The sequence below is a fragment of the Lemur catta genome, chromosome X (assembly GCF_020740605.2).
Source record: "Lemur catta isolate mLemCat1 chromosome X, mLemCat1.pri, whole genome shotgun sequence".
Lineage (NCBI taxonomy): Eukaryota > Metazoa > Chordata > Mammalia > Primates > Lemuridae > Lemur > Lemur catta.
The window spans coordinates 59,014,152-59,032,434 of record NC_059155.1 but is presented as its reverse complement, the minus strand read 5'-3'; the positions used below and the strand labels follow the sequence as shown (position 1 = coordinate 59,032,434).

Genomic DNA, 18,283 nt, shown 5'->3' with positions numbered 1-18,283 from the left:
GGATCATAACTCGGGCCAGCTCTCCACGTCCGCGTGGCTGCCAACAGTGGGGTTCACCATCAGGGAAGGAAAATCCTGGCTAGATGCCACAGCAGGTGCACCAAGTAACCTCTCCCATCAGGAGAAGCCTCCAAAGTGTGGTGGAAGAACCCTGGATAACATATTAGTGACTCCCCCTAGCCACAGATCAAGCAACCACAGAAGCACACACACCCAGGCTGGTAGGCAGTAGCTGCGATCTGCCTTGCTCCCACCACCTCTTTAAGGGGAATAGGGTCTAAGTAATCCTCAGGAGTGGCAAGATCCTTCCTGAAGGTTGGGGCATTAGTATTCCTCACCTAAGTACCAGAAACCAATACAGAGGCATCAGATTACCTCTGTAAATGGCTCCTGCATGCAATCTACAACCAATGACAGAGAGGGTAACCCCATAGCTCAACACAGTGCCCTCCATCTCAAGCTATTAGAACGCAGTGGAGATACACACATGGGTGTGATTCACCACATGGGAACTTAAGCTGGGGGACCAAACTCACTAATCTTCACTGGCAAGAGGTGAAGACAACAGGTCAGAGGTAACCCAACTTGCCAAAATACCTCTAAGGCAATACAAACCAGCGCACCTCCTCCGACCACTGTTAAGGAACATCCACTGGGGGCTTGAAGTTAAGGGCACAGAACAGTCCTAGCACTCTGAGTTCTCAATCAATTACCCTGATGAGAAAGAACCAGAGAAAGAACACAGGGAATACGAAAGAGCAGAGAGAAAAGTCAACCCCAACAGAAATCATGAAACCCTCAAAATCAATACTCATTTAAATGAAATGATATAATAGACAAAGGAAGAATTCCAAAAATGGGTTGTAAGGAAACTCAATGGAATTGAAGAGAAAATAGAAATGCAACACAAAGAAACCATGAGAACAATACAGGAAAGAAATGAAAAAATTCTCTAAAGAAATTGAAATATCATGAAAAAACCAAACAGAAATCTTGGAAATGAAGGGGGCATTCGAGGACCTTCAAAACACAGTGGAAAGCCTTAAAACTAGAATAGATCATGCAAAGGAGAGAATCTCAGGGCTTAAAGATGATGCGTATGTGCTAAACAAATCAGATGAAGAAAAAGAACACAGAAGCAAGAGACAAGAGCAGAACATACAAGAATGTGGGATTATGAAAAGAAACCAAATATAAGAATTATAAGCATCCTGGAGAGAGAAGAAGAAAATACACAAGGGCTGGAAAATCTATTTCTTGGAATACTGGAGGAAAACAGGCCTGGCCTGGCCACAAACCTAGATATCCAGATAAGAGAAGCACACAGAACTCCTGGGAGACTCAACGTGAAGAGTCAAACACCACACCACATAATTATCAGACTGCCCAAAGTAAACATGAAAGAGGAAATCCTTCACACAGTAAGATGAAAACAACAGATAACCTCCAAAGGAAAACCTATCAGACTAAGTGCAGACTTTTCAAATGAAACCCTACAAGCCAGAAGGGACTGGGGGCCCATCCTCAATCTTCTTAAACAGAATAATGGCCAACCTAGAATTCGTTACATGAAAAAACTGAGCTTCATCTACGAGGGAGAAATAAAGGCTGTCCCAGACAAACAATCACTGATGGAATTTGCGAAGACCAGACCTGCTCTGCAGGAAGTACTCAGACTTGCGTTGTCCACTGAACAGCACAATAGACACCCACCAAATTAAAAACACTCAAGAGTTAAAGTCCAAAACCCAGATTTCACAATGGTGTGAGAGGTAAAACAAACCAATAAGAACTCACCCGATAAGGTGAATGGAAATCTACCCGAGATACCAATCCTCTCAATAAATGTGAATGGCTTGAATTGTCCATTGAAGAGACATAGACTGGCTGAGTGCATAAAAAATTATAAGCCAAGCCTCTGCTGTCTCCAGGAAACACATCTAACCCATAAAGATGCTTTCAGACTCAAGCTCAAGGGTTGGAAAACAAACTTTTAGGCAAATGGAAACCAAAAGAGAGTGGTGGTAGTGATTCTGATTTCAGACAGCATAAATTTTAAAATGGCAAAAGTAAAGGAAAACAAAGATGGTCACTATATAATGGTGAAAGGAAAAATCCAACAAGAAGACTTAACAGTTCTTAATATATATTCACCCAACACAGGAGCATCCAGATATATAAAGCAAACCCTTTATGAACTAGATATCATGATAAACAGTATTGCCATAGTAGCGGGGAATTTCAACACCCCACAGTCTCAAATGGACAGATCCTCCAAACAAAAAATAAGCAAGGAAATAATGGACTCAAACAGAGCTCTAGAACACATGGGTCTAACAGACATCTACAGAACATTCCACCCAAATAAATCCTGATATACATACTTCTTATTGGCTCAAGGAACTTTCGCCAGAATTGACCACATCCTAGGCCACAAATCAGATCTGAACAAATTTAAAAAGTTAGAAATTGTACCATGTATCTTCTCAGACCATAGGGCTATGAAACTAGAGATCAATTCCAAAGTAAACACTCACCGCTTCACAAAGTCATGAAAATTAAACAATCTATTGCTGAATGACTGCTGGGTGAAGCAAGAGATTCAGATGGAGATCAAAAAATTCTTTGAATTAAATAATAATGGGAACACAAGCTATCAAAACCTGTGGGATACAGCAGATGCATTCCTGAGAGGAAAACTAATGGCCTTAAATGCTCACATCCGAAAGACAGAAAGCTCACAAATCAATAAGCTAGTAAGCCATCTCAAGGAACTGGAAAAGGAAGAGCAAATTAATTCTAAATCTAGCAGAATAAAGCAAATAACTAAGATGAAGCAGAACTAAATGAAATTGAGAACAAAAGAACTATACAGAAGCTCAATAAACCCAAAAGCTGGTTTTTTTAAAAGATAAAATTGATAGACCTCTTGATAGATTGACAAGAACTAGAAGGGAAAGGACTTTAATAAACTCCATCAGAAAAGAAAAAGGAGAGGTCATTACAGACATGATGGAAATACAAAACATTATCTTTGGATACTATAAAAATCTATATGCCCCAAAGCTACAAAATGTGCAGGAAATGGACAAATTCTTTGAAACACACAACCTCCCTAAGCTGAATCCGGAGGAACTAGAACTCCTGAACAGACCGGTATCAAGTGCAAAAAGCAATAAAAAATCTTCCAAAAAGAAGTCACGGACCAGGTGAGTTCACACCTGAATTTTACCAAACATACAAAGAAGAACTCATACATATACTGCAGTAATTATTCCAAAACATTGAGAAGGATGGTATCCTCTTCAACTTATTCTATGAAGCCAATATCACCTTAATACCAAAGCCAGGAAAGGATGTAGCAAACAAAGAAAACTACAGGCCAATATCCCTCAGGAATATAGATGCAAAAATCCTCAACAAAATTTTAGCAACCCGAATCCAACAGCACATCAAAAAAAAAAAAAAAAAAAAAAAAAGATTCACCACAACCAGGTGGGCTTTGTCCCAGAGATGCAAGTCTTGTTAAACATACGCAAATGTATAAATGTAATTCACGACATAAATAAAAGCAAGAACAAAGACCATATGATTCTCTCAATAGATGAAGAAAAAGCATTTGATAAAATCCAGCACACTTTTATGATTAAAAACCCTTAACAAAATAGGCATAGATGGGATATTTCTTAAAATTATTAAGGCCATATATGGTAAACCCACAGCCAATATCATATTGAATGGGGAAAAATTGAAAACCTTCCCACTTAGAACTGCAACCAGAGAAGGTTGCCCACTAAATCCACTTCTATTCAACATAATGCTGGAAGTCCTTAGCAGAGCAATCAGATTAGAGAAGGGAATTAAGCATGTCTGAATGGGGGCAGAAGTGGTCAAACTTTCACTGTTTGCTGATGATATGCTGTTACACCTAGAAAATCCCAAGGATTCAGCCAAGAGACTCTTGGAATTGATAAACAAATTCAGTAAAGTCTCAGGATACAAAGTTAGCGCACAGAAGTCAGTAGCATTCATTTATGCCAATAGCGGTCAAGCCCAAAATCAGATCAAAGACACAACACCTTTCAGAATAGCATCGAAGAAAATTAAATATTTAGGAATATACTTAATGAAGGAGGTGAGAGATATTTATAGGGAGAACTAGGAAACACTGAGAAAAGAAATTGTAGATGATGTGCACAGATGAAAATCCCTACCATGCTCATGGATTGGTAGAATCAATATTGTTAAAATGCCCATTCTACCTAAAGTGATCTACAGAATTAATGCAATCCCTATCAATATTCCACCATCATTCTTTACGGATTTAGAAAAAATAATTCTACGCTTCTTCCGGAACCAGAGAATATCTCGGATAGCCAAAGCAATCTTAAGCAAAAAGAACAAATTGGGAGCCATCAGTCTGCCAGCCTTCAATCTTTACTACAATGCTATAGTAACCAAAACAGCACAGTACTAGCACAAGAACAGAGATATAGAACTTTGGAATAGGACGGACATCCCAGATATAAAGCCATCCTCATATTGTCATCTAATCTTTGACAAAGCAGAGAAAAGTAAACATTGGGGAAAAGAATCTCTATTCAATAAGTGGTGCTGGGAAAACTGGATATCCACATGTAGAAGATTGAAACTGGATCCCCACCTCTCATCTATCACAAAAATCAACTCATGTTCAATAACAGACTTAAACCTTAGGCGTGAACCCTTAAACATTCTGGAAGAAAATGTGGGGAAGACTCTTTTAGACATCGGCCTAGGTAAAGAATTTATGAAGAAGACCTCCAAAGCAATCGCAGCAGCAACAAAAATAAACAAATGGGACCTGATCAAATTAAAAAGGTTTCTTCACAGCCAAGGAAACTATCATTAGAGCAAATAGACAACCTACAGAATGGGAGAAAATATTTGCTTTCTACGTATCCAAGAAAGGGCTGATAATAAGAATCTATATAGAACTTAAGAAAATCAATAAGAAAAAATCAAACAACCCCATCAATAAATGGGCAAAGGAAATGAACAGAAACTTTTTGAAAGAAAACAGACTAATAGCTAGCAAACATATAAAAAAGTGCTCAACATCTCGAATCATTAGGGAAATACAAATCAAAACTACAATGAGATATCACCTAACTCCAGTGAGAATGGCCTCTATCAAAAAGTTCCAAAATAGGAGGAGGAAAAATGGTGGAGTAAAGGTGACCTCCTGGCTCCCTGCTCCCAGAGAAAGTGGTGAAGAATGCGGTGTGCTACGCACCAATGGATCGCTCCCTTGCAAGAACACCGTTGTCAAACTGCAGAGAAACACCATGGAACACACAACACAGGAAACAAAAAAGGTGCATAGGAGATAGGATTGTGAATTCTGGAGAGTGAGAGATAAACAATAGAGAATAGAGTGTGGGACGGCTGCATCCACCTGGCCAGCAAGCGCAGTATGATCTGACCCACTGGAGAATGCCCTGCTTCCCCACTGACCTCCACACCCATTCAGACAGGGACCTGCCTGAAGTCGGTGCAAAATTGCAGCAGGAGTGGCTGGGGAAAGGACTGGTCTGAGCTACCACTCGAGGAAGTTAGGAGACAGGTAACTTGCCTCTAGCGGTCAGTGGTACCAGAACAACAGAGATGAACACTGAAAAGGGGACTCTACCCTGGAAACTGCTGCAGGCAATTAGGGTGGCTCAGGACAGGTCAGAAATAGCAAGATCTGCCAAACAGGGGCGAGATTGCAGAAGGGTGACACAAAAGAGACAAAGGATGTCCTGATGACTCAGCTCCCCAATCCGGCATCTGCCAACTCTTGAACAGTCGCCCCCGGTGCTAGCACTCTATTGGTGGGTGGTCGCCATTTTGGGGGTCCACAACCCAGATGCTGTGGTGCGTGCGCTACAGTGTCGGGCAGCACCCTTCTCCAGCCTGGGGACTCTCTCAACAAGCTGCGCACTTCCACGACCTATTGTCACCTAGCTGGGCAAAGGAAATGAACAGAAACTTTTTAAAAGCAGATAGACTACTGGCCAACAAACATATGAAAAAAAATGCTCAACATCTCTAATCATCTGGGAAATGCAATTCAAAACCACAATGAGATATCACTTATCTCCAGTGAGAATGGCCTTTATCAAAAAGTACCAAAACAATAAATGTTGGCATAGATGTGGAGAGAGAACACTCATACACTGCTGGTGGGACTGCAAACTAGTGCAACCTCTGTGGAAAGCAATGTGGAGATACCTCGAAGAGTTACAAGTAGATCTACCATTTCATCCAGAAATCCCATTACTGGGCATCTACCCAAAAGAACAAAAGACATTCTATAAAAAAGACATCTGCACTCAAATGTTTATCGCAGCACAATTCACAATTGCAAAGATGTGAAAACAGTCCAAGTGCCCATCAATACATGAGTGGATTAATAAAATGCGGTATATGTATACCATGGAGTTCTATTCAGCCACAAAAATCAATGGTGATCTAGCACCTCTTGCATTATCCTGGACAGAGCTGGAGCCCATTCTCCTAAGTGAAGTATCCCAAGAATGGAAAAGCAAGCACCACATGTACTCACTCAAACTGGCTTTAACTAATCAACACTTAAGTGCACATATAGTAATAACCTTCATCGTGTGTCGGGCAAGTGGTAGAGGGGATGGGTATGTGCACAACTAATGGGTGCGGTGTGCACCATCTGGGGGATGGACACCCTTGAAACTCTGACTCAGCTGGGCCAAAGGCAATATACGTAACCTAAACATTTGTACCCCCGTAATATGCTGAAATAAAAAAAATTTAAAAATATCTCTAATCTATCTACTCCTGCCAACTCCACTACCTCCGCCCTGGATGAAGCCACTGTAATCTCTTGCCTCTACCATTCATTTCAGGACCTCCCTGATTGGTTTCTTTGACTCTACTCTTGTCCTACAGTTCATTCTTCACATACCAGCCAGAGTGTTCTTTTCAAAATTTACATCTGATCACATTACCCTTGTTTAAAACCATTCAATGGCTTCACACTTTTCTTAATATAAAGACCTAAATCTTCAATATGGTTTATAAAATACTGCATAATCTAAGCCTGCCTACCTTTCCAGACTTTTCTCTTACCACTCTCTCTCTTTCAATGCCTATGACTTAGTGACACTGGTCTTCCTTCAGTTCTTCAAACATGCCAAGCTCTTTCATACCTCAGGGCCTTTGCATAAACTGTTTCCTGTACTGAAAATATGCCCCCTCCCCATCTCTTCATCTCCATTAATCCACCTATAATTAATGCCTATTCATCCATCAACCCTCAATTCAAAGGTCATTTTCTTAGGAAAGCCTTCTCTAATCAGTTCCAGACTGGAATAGGTCCCACATTAATATGCTTTCAGAGCCCCTCATAGTTTTTCTTTCTAGAACATATCCCAATTTATAATTGGGTTTGTGTTATTACTTGATTATTCGATTAAAGCCTATCTCCCCTTATTAGGATATGAGCTCCATGACAGCAGAGACAAGTTCTACCTTGTTCTATCTTGTTGATTATGTAGACCCAGTCTTTAATAAAACTGGTTCTTAATAAGTTTTAATTTACAAAAATGCTCTGTTGAGGTATAATTGGCATATAAACTGAACATATTAAAAATGTACAATTTACTAATTTTGACATATATACACATACGTATATACAGTTGGCCCTCTGTGCCTGCAGTTCTGCATCCAAGGGCACAACCAACTTCAAATCGAAAATATCCAAAAAAAATTAAGTTAAAAATAAAAATACAACAGTAAAAATAATACAAAAATTTAAAAGTACAGTATAACAACTATTTACATAACATTCACATTTCTTAGGTATTATAAGTAATCTAGGGATGATTAAAGTATATAGAAGGATGTGTGTAGGTTATATGCAAATACTGCACCATTTTATATTAAAGGACTTGAGCATTCATGGATTTGGGTATCAGTGAGGGTTCCTAGGACCAATGCCCCATGGATAACAAGGGATGACTATATGTGTGTGTGCATGTGTGTGAATACCATTATCACAATCGATATAACACTTATATTCATTATCCCCCAAAATTTCCTCATGCCCCCTTTGTAATGTCTACCTTTGAAGGCAACCATGACCTGCTGTCTGTCATAATAGATTACTTTGCATTTTCGAGTTTTGGGGTTTGTTTTGCAACTGGGAAGTTATTTTTATTGTTGTCACTTGTTTCTTATCCATTTCAACCCCCTCCTCCCTGCCCTTTTTTCTTGTGGTCAAACACGTATAGCATAAAATTAGCAAGTTTAACCATTTTAAGTGCACAATCCAGTAGCATTAATTACATTCACTATGTTGTGTAACCGTCACTGCTATCTATTTCCAAAACTTTCTTATCAACCCAAACAGAAACTCAGTAAGCATTAGGCAATAACTCCCCATTGCCTCCCTCTCCTTAGATGCTGGTAACTACTAATCTATTTTCTGTCTTTGTAAACTTGCCTCTTCTAGATATTTCATATAAGTGGAATCATAAAATATTTGTCCTTTTGTGTCCAGCATATTTCACTTAGCATAGTGTTGTCAGTGTGCACCTATGTTGTAGCATGTCTCAGAACTTCATTCCTTTTTCATGGCTGAATACTATTCTATCATATACATACCACATTTTGATTATTCATTCATATGTTCATAGACACTAGGGTTGCTTCCACCTTTTGACTGTTCTGAATAATGCTGCAGTGAACAGTGGTGTTCAAGTATCTACTAGAAACTTGTTTTCAATTCTTTTGGAGATATATCTAGAAATAGAATTACTGGGTCATATAGTAATTTTATGTTTAGGTTTTTGAGTAATTGCCAAACTATTTTCCACAGTAACTGAACCTATTTACATTCCCTCCAGAAATTTATGTGGATTCCAACTTCTCCACATCCTTGCCTACTCTTATTATTTTCCATTTTCTTCAATTATAGCCATCCTAGTAGGTGTAAAGCAGTATCTCATTGTGATGTTCACTTGCATTCCTCTAATTGCAATTGCATTAAACACTTTTTTTCTTTTTTGCATGGCTAGAGTGCAAGAGTGCAGTGGCATCATCATAGCTCACTGCAACCTCAAACTCCTGACCTCAAGTGATCCACCGGCCTCAGCCTCCCAGAGTGCTAGGATTATAGGCATGACCCACCACACCCAGCCTCATATGTTTATTTGTATATCTTCTTTGAGGGAATGTCTTTTTTACAAAATTTTTTATTGATACATAATAATTGTACATATTCATGGAGTACATGTTACATTTTGATACAAGCATATAACATATAATGATCAAATCAGGGTAATCGGGACATGATTCACCTGAAACATTTATCAATGCTTTATGTTGGGAACATTTGAAAACTTCTAGCTATTCTGAAATATAATAAATTATTGTTAACTATAGTTGCCCTAATGCACTATTGAATCCTAGAACTTTTTCCTTCTATTTAACAGAATTACCCCTTCACCAACACCTTTTCATTACCCCTTCCCACCACCCTTACCAATCTCTAGTAGCCACCATTCTATTCACTACCTCCATGAGATCAATTTTTTAGGTCCCATATATGAGTGTGAAAATGCAATATTTGTCTTTCTGTGCCTAGTTTATATCACTTAAAATAATGTCCTCCAGATCCATCTATGTTTCTGCAAAATGACAAAATTTCCTTCTTTTTGTGGCTAAATAATATTCCATTGTGTACATACACCACATATTTTTTATATTTTGAAGTCCTTCTCACACTTTTTAATTGGGTTGCTTCCCTTTATGTTGTTGAGTTGTAGAGGTTCTTTATATATTCTGGATTTTAAACACTTATCAGATATATGATTTTCAAATATTTTCTCTCATCCTGTAAGTTATCTTTTCAATTTCTTAATAATATCCTTTTATGCAAAAACATTTTAAATTTTAATAAAATCCAATTAGGCTATTTTTTTTCTTTTGTTACTCGTGCTTTTGGTGTCATAACTAAGAATCCATTGCCAAATCCAAGATCATGAAAATTTACCCCTATGTCTTCTTTTAAGAGTTTTATGATTTTTACCTTTATATTTAAGTCATGGATCAACTTTCAGTTAGTTTTTGTATATGTATATAGTTTTGTATATGTAGGGAATCCAAAGTCACTTTTTTGCATGTAGAAATCCAGTTGTCCCAGCACCATTTGTTGAAGAGACCATTCTTTCCCCATCGAAATGGGCTGGACACCCTTGTCAAAATTCAACTGGGCATAGATGTATGGGTTTATTTCTGAACTTTCAATTCTATTCCATTGATCTGTATTTCTCTCCTTATGCCAGTGTCACACTGTTTTGATTACGGCAGGCTTTTAGTAAGATTTGAAATTTGGAGTATGGGACCTCCAACTTTGTTCTTCTTTTAGAAGATTGTTTTGGCTATTTAGGGCCCCTCACATTTCCATACAAATTTGAGGATATGCTTTTCCATTTCTGCAAAAACATAACAAATAAAAAAGGCTACTGGAATTTTGATAGGGATTGTGTTGAATCTGCAGGTGCCCTTGAGTGGCATTGACATCGTAACAATATTAAGTCTTCTTACCCATGAACGTGGGATGGTTTTTATTTAGATGTTTAATTTCTTTCAGCAATATTTTGTAATTTTCAGAATACAAGTCTTTCACCTGCTAGGTTAAAGTTGTTCCTAGGTATTTTATTCCCTTAGATGTTACTAAATGGAATTTAATTTCATTTTCTTAGTTTATCTTTCAGATTGTTCATTGCAGGTATATAGAAACAACTGTTTTTGTGTGTTGATCTTACATAGCTACTTTGCTAAATTATTTACTTAACTCTATTACCTTTCTTCTGGTTTCTTTGGCATTATATATATGTTGTATCATATTATCTGCAAGCAGAGATAGTTTTCCTTCTTTCTTTTCAGTTTGGATGCCTTTTATTTCTATTTCTTATTTAATCGCTCTGGCTAGAACTTTCAGTACAATGTTGAACAGCAGTGGTGAGAGTAGGCATCCTTGTCTTGTTCCTAATCTGAAGGGGAAAGCTCTCAGTATTGCACCACTAAGTCTAGTATTAGCTATGGTTTTTCCTAAATGCCCAGAATCATGTTGAGGAAGTTCTCTTCTATTCCTAGTTTTCTGAGTGCTTTTTTCATGAAAAGGTGTTGGATTTTGCCAAATAGGCTCTGCTTCAATGATGATGAGCATGTGGATTTTTTCCCCAATCTATTAATGTGGTGTATGACATTGATTGATTTTCTTATGTTAAACCACTCTTGCATTCCTGGAGTAAATCTTACCTGATCATGATGTATAATGCTTTAAATATGCTATTGGATTCAGTTTGCTAGTATTTTATTAAGGATTTTTGCTTCAATATTTATAAGAGATATTAGCTTGTTATTTTCTTTTGGTGTCTTGTCCAGCTTTGGTATCAGGGTAGCACTGGATTCATAGAATGAGTTAGGAGGCATTCCCTCTTTTATTTATTAGAAGAGAAGGATTGGTTTTTAAAAAAAATATGTGGTAGAATTCACTATTGAAGCCATGCGGACTGGACTTTCTTTGTAGAGAGGTTTTTGATTACTGATTCAATCTCTTTACTTTTTATAGATTTGTTAAGATTTTCTACTTCTTGAGTCAGTTTAGGTAGTTTGTGTGTTTTGAGTAATTTATCCATTTCATCTAGGTTATCCAATAATTTGGTGTACAATTGTTAATAGTAGTCTTTTATAATCCTTTTATTGCTGTAAGATTGGTAGTAATGTCCCCACTTTCATTTTTTATTTTAGTTATTTGTGCCTTCTCTCTTTTTCTCTTTGTCAGAATAGCTGAAAGCCTGTTAATTTTGCTGATCTTTTCAAAGAACCAACTTTTTGTTTCATTGATTCTCTACTTTGTTTTTCTGTTCTCTATTTTTCCCCAGCCTAGTCTCTGTCATTTCCTTCCTTCTGCTACCTTTTATTTTAGTTTGCTCTTCTTTTTCTGGCTCCTCAAGGTATAAAGTTAGGTTATTGATTTGAGATATCTCTTCTTTTTAAATATAAGCATTTACAGCTATAAATTTCTCTCTGGGCACAGTCTTTGCTGCGTTCTGTTAGTTTTGGTATGTTGTGTGCATTCACTGAAGTGTCTGCTCCTTAGCTTGTATTCAACTACTAGTGTTTTCACAGAGATTTCCTTGAATGTCCATAGCTTACAGTGAACAAACAAAGAGACACCTCTCCCAGTCTTTGCACGCTGGCTAGCGATCAGCCCAAGGTGAACGCTTAGGGCTATCTCAGCTCTTTTCTGAGCATGTGTCTTGCACTAGGCATGCACGTGGCCTTCTAAATTCCCCAGTATGTATGATGCTTTTGAATGTCCTAATTTCTCAAAGAAACTCTCCCCAGCTTTTGTTCCCAGGCCTCAGGCAATCTATTGTAAATTTTGAAAGTTATCTTTTGGTGCAGACATCTGTGGGTTGTTAGTACAACTTGCAAGGTTTTCAAGCAATGACAAATGCTTTTCCAGCCTGAGTTCTGAGTTAGGTGAAACAGAGATGAGCACCTTGCATCCATCCTTCATGTAGTCCCCAGACAGGTTAGAATAGACATACCTGATAGTTTGCAAATAAGGTCTCCTTTTCTCTAGAACCAGGCACCAAGATCCTACACTGGGAAAGTGGGCTAAGACTACTGATGCACAGGCGAGATGGTAAGGGAAAGGCAAGTAAAAGTGCCACAAAGATTTCCTACTATTTGGAAGTTGCATTTTTCATAATTAAGCATTCACTTGGTTGCTGTAAACCCTCAGCTGTCTTCCGGAGTTCTGACAAAGTTGGTTCTGACAGTTTTTGCTTACTTTTTGATGTTTCTGCGGGAGGGCAGATCTCCTACAAGCCCTCGAGGTCATTCTGATGCAAGCTCTCGTTTGAGAACCTCTGGTCTAGACATGCCATGTGGCCTATAATATGTGACTCATTTTCCTGGGGGCATAGCTGGAGGCTTTGTGACAATCTCTGGCATCTCTATGTCAGGATTCTTTGGGAAATCCAGAACAGGTATCCAGTAATGAGTTGACCTCTGCTCCTGTCTCCCTTTCCTACTGCTCCCAAACAGAGTAGCCATGGCCACTCACCATTAGATGGCTCCACAGCCCTTATACCAGGGGACTTTTACCTAGATGAATCAAAGTCTGAGTTAGCCAGACCGGCTGTGGCTGGGCACAGATCTTGGCTTAATCTCATTCTACAGAAGCAGGGTGACTGGTCTCAATAGCCATGCAAAAGGCTGTAGACCCCAAATTCAGAGGTTGAAGGAAATTCAAATGAGTCTCAAATAAATGATGTTCTGGGGCAGTGGAGGTACCTGAGTTTCCAACAAGGAGGATCTTGGATAATTGTTCTGCTTATAAGTGGACAGAATGAAGGCACCCTAGGGAATCTGTTCTGAAGCTACATTTGCATAGCAAGCATACTATTTTCAATTAGGTTGTATGTTTTTCTTTCTGGGGACTTTGAGAATGACTAGACATGACGAGACAGGAGAAACCTCCAGCTTCACTGTCTAGGCTCAGGGTTCTCCTATGTAGGAGTCAGAGATGAGAGCCTAAACTGGAGTCACCAGACCTGAAGGCATGCACACCCAGCCCCCTGCACTCACGTGGTCCCCTAAGTGTCCACATACCACACCCCACACACATGCTGTGAGCTGAGACACAGCATGATTCTACTCTAAAACAACAACAGCAAAGCATTTTTTCCAAAAAGGGACAAGGTCACAAGAAAAGGCCTATAATAATTAACTAAGTCAATGGAAAACTCATTTTTAAAATACCCCCCATGAAGTTTTAGGATAAAACATGAGCTTAGTGAATGTTTGGTTACAGTTTATAGCTACTCCTTTTGCCCTTGATACACAACTGTGATTTTTCAGCCTCCTCTGCCAATCTTGCTCAGCACTAGAGGTTCGAAGATTAAAGTCCAGGTATGCAAATGGATAGCCCTATTTGCAACCTTGATATGTGGGCTCTGCTGAGCCTAGTGGCCCCCTGTGTTGATTTTTGTCAGTTATTACCCTGGCAAAGGGACTGGGAACTACACCAGTTAGGAAAACAGGGCCTGTATCAAATGTCAAATAGATGAAATTTAATAGAGGGAATAAGTTGGGAGAGCTGAAAGATCAAACAGGAGAAAGTGAGGCAACCCCAGAGAACGACAATAGTAGAAACCTTCCTACTACCCCTTAGGGCTACAACAAGACAAGGAAGAGAGAGTGTTACTATAGCTCAGGTGCCAAGTTCATTGCAGAGATTGCCAGATAGAAGCTATAACAATGGGAAGAAGGCTCATCAGCACAAATTATAACTTAGGAAGGGACCCAGATACAGCCAGAGATGCCACTTGAATTAGAGGACACTCTGCTGGATACCTTTTGTTGTTGCTCAGCCTGCATCTAGTCCCATTTCTTTTGATAACTACACCATGATTTTCCTTTCTAATGAACTCCTCCTCTCCCATTGGGTACAGTCTTGGCAGTAAAGTTAATCAAGGTGCTCTGGCCAGCCCTAGTCAAGGCATGTAATTAATACAAGGTATGCGAAACACACCCTCTCTCAGGAATTTGACTCTTGAGCACAAGGGCATAAATACTTGGACCTGTTTCAGCCATACTGTAGTACCTTGAAAAGTCCATGCATCTTTTCCTATGTACCTAGGTCCCTAGAGATATTCTAGTTTGCATTTTATTCCCCTGAAAGCCTTTATTAACTCTTCCATTAAATTCCTTTATTTGCTCAAGTTTTCTTAAGTCTGACAAGTTTTAACTGCAATGCTTGGCTTGTTTCTCATCCTCAGAACATCCTTCCATGCCTCTTTGGTCTTAAGAATGTCTACGCATCATTCAATACCCAATCTAAATATTCCTTTTTCTGTGAAAACTTCCCCAGTCCCCACTCTCTCCAGAACATTTAGTTGCTTATCTCCTCTCGCTTTCTGTAACACTTTGTACATATCTCTATTTCAGCATTTATTGTAAAATCTGATTATTCTATATGTACTTGCCTGTCTCCCTTCTAGACTGTGGGGTCCTCGACAGCAGAGCATTTCTTATTTTTATCTCAGGATTCTCAGTAATTAGCTGCCTGGCACATAGTAAATGCTGGATAAAACCATTTGTATGACTGTATGAATAAGTGAATGGATCATGTTGCCAGAGTATCTCCACTCAATTACAGTAGAAAACAGAGTTCTTTCCTTGTTTGCATTTAAAGGAGTTTGGAGCTCACGGCCTTAAGAACTTAAAGGAGAGAAATGAATCCAATATATGCTGCTAATAAGAAGAGATATAAAAAAGATAATTTTATAAAGACAGGAGACAGAAATGACAGAGGAGGGTGTGGATGGGGGAGACAGAGAATGTGAAGAGGGCAGCAAGAAGTAACAGCCAATAACAAGGCTGTATACAAGGAAACACCATTTTGGGTGTAGAGATATGCAGAGAGGTCTTGGTGTTCCACTTGAGATGACGGCCATTAGATTCCCTAGAGACGTAAGGGAGGTAAGTCCAATGGTATGCTGGTAAATATTTAACAATCAGCTCTCTGGGGGAAAAAGTGCCTTAATTTGTAGCATTTGCCACTTTCCTTCTCATAAATACTCCCAGCAATGGCCAGTTCAAGGTACCAGTGCAGCATCAGTGAATGCAGAGTTGAGAAGAGACGGCCCATAGCATGCCATCATAAGGGATTTACACCATATAGATAAAAAAAGATATAAATAACTTTAAAAACATAGATAATAGTAAATGTAGTAAAACAATCAATAAATTATAAGTATTTATTTCTTTTACTTAATTGTAAGTTTATATAATTCAATATTGAATGATGGCTGTGTTTAACAACTTCCTTACAAACTTCCTAAAAACTTAACTATCAGCTCTCATGAGCAGGTGTGAGCCAGTGGCATAGCACCATAGGTAACCCTATCCCTGGGCTACCTGGGGACTCAGAAGCAGCCTAAATAGGCAGAGGTATACCCACCTGAGATAAGGATTGCTGGTCCACTGTAGCTGTCGTATGATCAAGAGGATCCAGGCCTGCCAGGTGATTTCATAGTTCCCAGGGGAGAAACTATACATGGTAGCTCTGAATACTAGAAAGCTCCATAACAGAATGCCTCTGATTCCTTATAGAGGCTTCCTTATTGCTGAAAATTTTCTTCATAATTGGGATTGAGTTGGTGAGCAAAACAATTTGTTCTCTTAAGAGCATCCACTGAATACCCTTGGACTGAGATGGTGTTTATAGAGCTATGTTGAGAGCCATGTGCTCTGAAATTTGTACAGTCAACACTTTGGCCTTCGTTCTAAAGTGTCCTGTTTACAGAATCCTCCTCTTTGCTCAAATAGAGCAAATGGACACTGGTTCAGATGTTATGCATGCAAGAAAAAGGTGGTGCCAATTATAGTCTGCCAGAAAAGTCTCACTTTTGCAGTGAGACTTTGTGATGTGTTGGGCATATTAGTGGTTCTTACTTCAACATTATATTTTTGGTCTTCCTTAATCTTCGGTTCCACCTTCACAGGACATTGTCAGTACTGAAAAGAACAAACAGAAAATACAGCTCAACACCTGGTATTGTAATTATAAAAGCACCTATTACATGCTTAGACCAATGTTATACATCGTCTCATTTAATTCTCAGAAAAACCTTGACAAGTGAAAGCTATTATTTCCCCATCTTACAAATGAGGAAATTGCAAATCAGGAAGGCTAAGTACTTGCCCGAGGTCACATGGCTCATGAGAGCAGAGCCGGGATTTGAAGCCAGGTGCGCCTGATGCCCAAGTCTTACAGGCTTCTGCACTACACCGTGCTGCCTGAAGAGCCGTCTCTGCATTTGGGGAGTTAGTCTGGGAGAGTGGGTGGTCTGTGCACGGTGACAAAGGATGAGTAGAAAGACATGTGTCTTTCTGGAGAGTCACATGGGAATTCTGAACTCAGGTCCATAAACTTTAAAAGTACAACTCAGTGCCCCGCCTCCTTATATCAAACGTATAGCCAATCTTAAGAGAACTTTCAAAAAATATTTCTTTTTAGGCCGGGCGCGGTGGCTCACGCCCGTAATCCTAGCACTCTGGGAGGCTGAGGCGGGTGGATCGCTCGAGGTCAGGAGTTCGAGACCAGCCTGAGCAAGAGTGAGACCCCGTGTCTACTAAAAAATAGAAAGAAATGATCTGGCCAACTAAAAATATATATAGAGAAAATTAGCCGGGCATGGTGGCGCATGCCTGTAGTCCCAGCTACTCGGGAGGCTGAGGCAGTAGGATTGCTCAAGCCCAGGAGTTTGGGGTTGCTGTGAGCTAGGCTGACACCACGGCACTCACTCTAGCCCGGGCAACAGAGCGAGACTCTGTCTCAAAAAAAAAAAAATTCTTTTTAAAAGCTGATACTTTAGGGCAACATTTAAAGCAAGCCATTGAATACAATTAGACACCTTCGTTCCCTTTCTCTTATCCTTAAATCCTTTTTCTTGCCATACTTCGGTAAGGAAGGTCTTTACTCTTAGGTTAGCCCACACTTGTTCAGCCTCAAAACCTCTTCAGCCTTCACCTGTGCTATCAGATACAACTTTGCTTTCTATCTTGTCTCTCCCACTCTCAGCCTGAAAGAACACCTTACGTGGCGACAAGGAGGCAGGGGAGAAAAAGGTGATTTCTCTCTTCTAACATTTCTCTCTTTTTCCTTTCCATGACTGAAAGCAAAATGCCCCACTTATTAGGTTTATTCCAATCATACAAGGTTTTATAGCCATTTTGCCTGAAGTTTTTTCTTGTGTGTGTCTGTGTGTGTGTTTTTTTCTCCTCCTTCCCTAGTAGAGTTCACTCCACATTCCATCCTTCCACAAGGATGCCTCAAGCAGGGAGTTGCTTATATACATAGCTGAGGTTACTGCTAAATTTTTAGCTAGTTCCCCCTAGAAACCCCTTAATAACTGACATATTTACAAAGCGCTCCAGAAAATTGGAAGAAAACATATGCATTCCATCTGAACTAAATAATTTGAATTAAACTTGTACTGAAAATTACACTAGTTTTATTACAGGGCCCCTCTTATTTTCCCTTTTATTAGTGTTCTCTTCTCTCTCCAGCATCTCCTGTTCTCTGTTGCCCAGTGTTCTTCCCTTATGCCTCCCTGTCAGGAGCCCAGGAGCCCCTACCCACACCCCAACAATAAAACAAAACTAGCTAGAAGCATATAGACCAGTGGTCAGTGGT

General features: G+C 39.3%; 1 protein-coding gene across 1 annotated transcript in view; it reads right to left on the bottom strand.

Moving 5' to 3' along the window:
• The window catches only part of LOC123628623 (bone morphogenetic protein 15-like), a 35,652-nt gene extending 19,083 nt beyond the window's left edge, over positions 1 to 16,569 (bottom strand). Inside the window, exon 1 of the mRNA XM_045538469.1 lies at positions 16,540 to 16,569. The gene's annotated coding sequence lies outside the window, so the exon portion shown is untranslated. The remainder of the gene's footprint in view (positions 1 to 16,539) is intronic.
• Between the last annotated feature and the right edge of the window lie 1,714 nt (positions 16,570 to 18,283).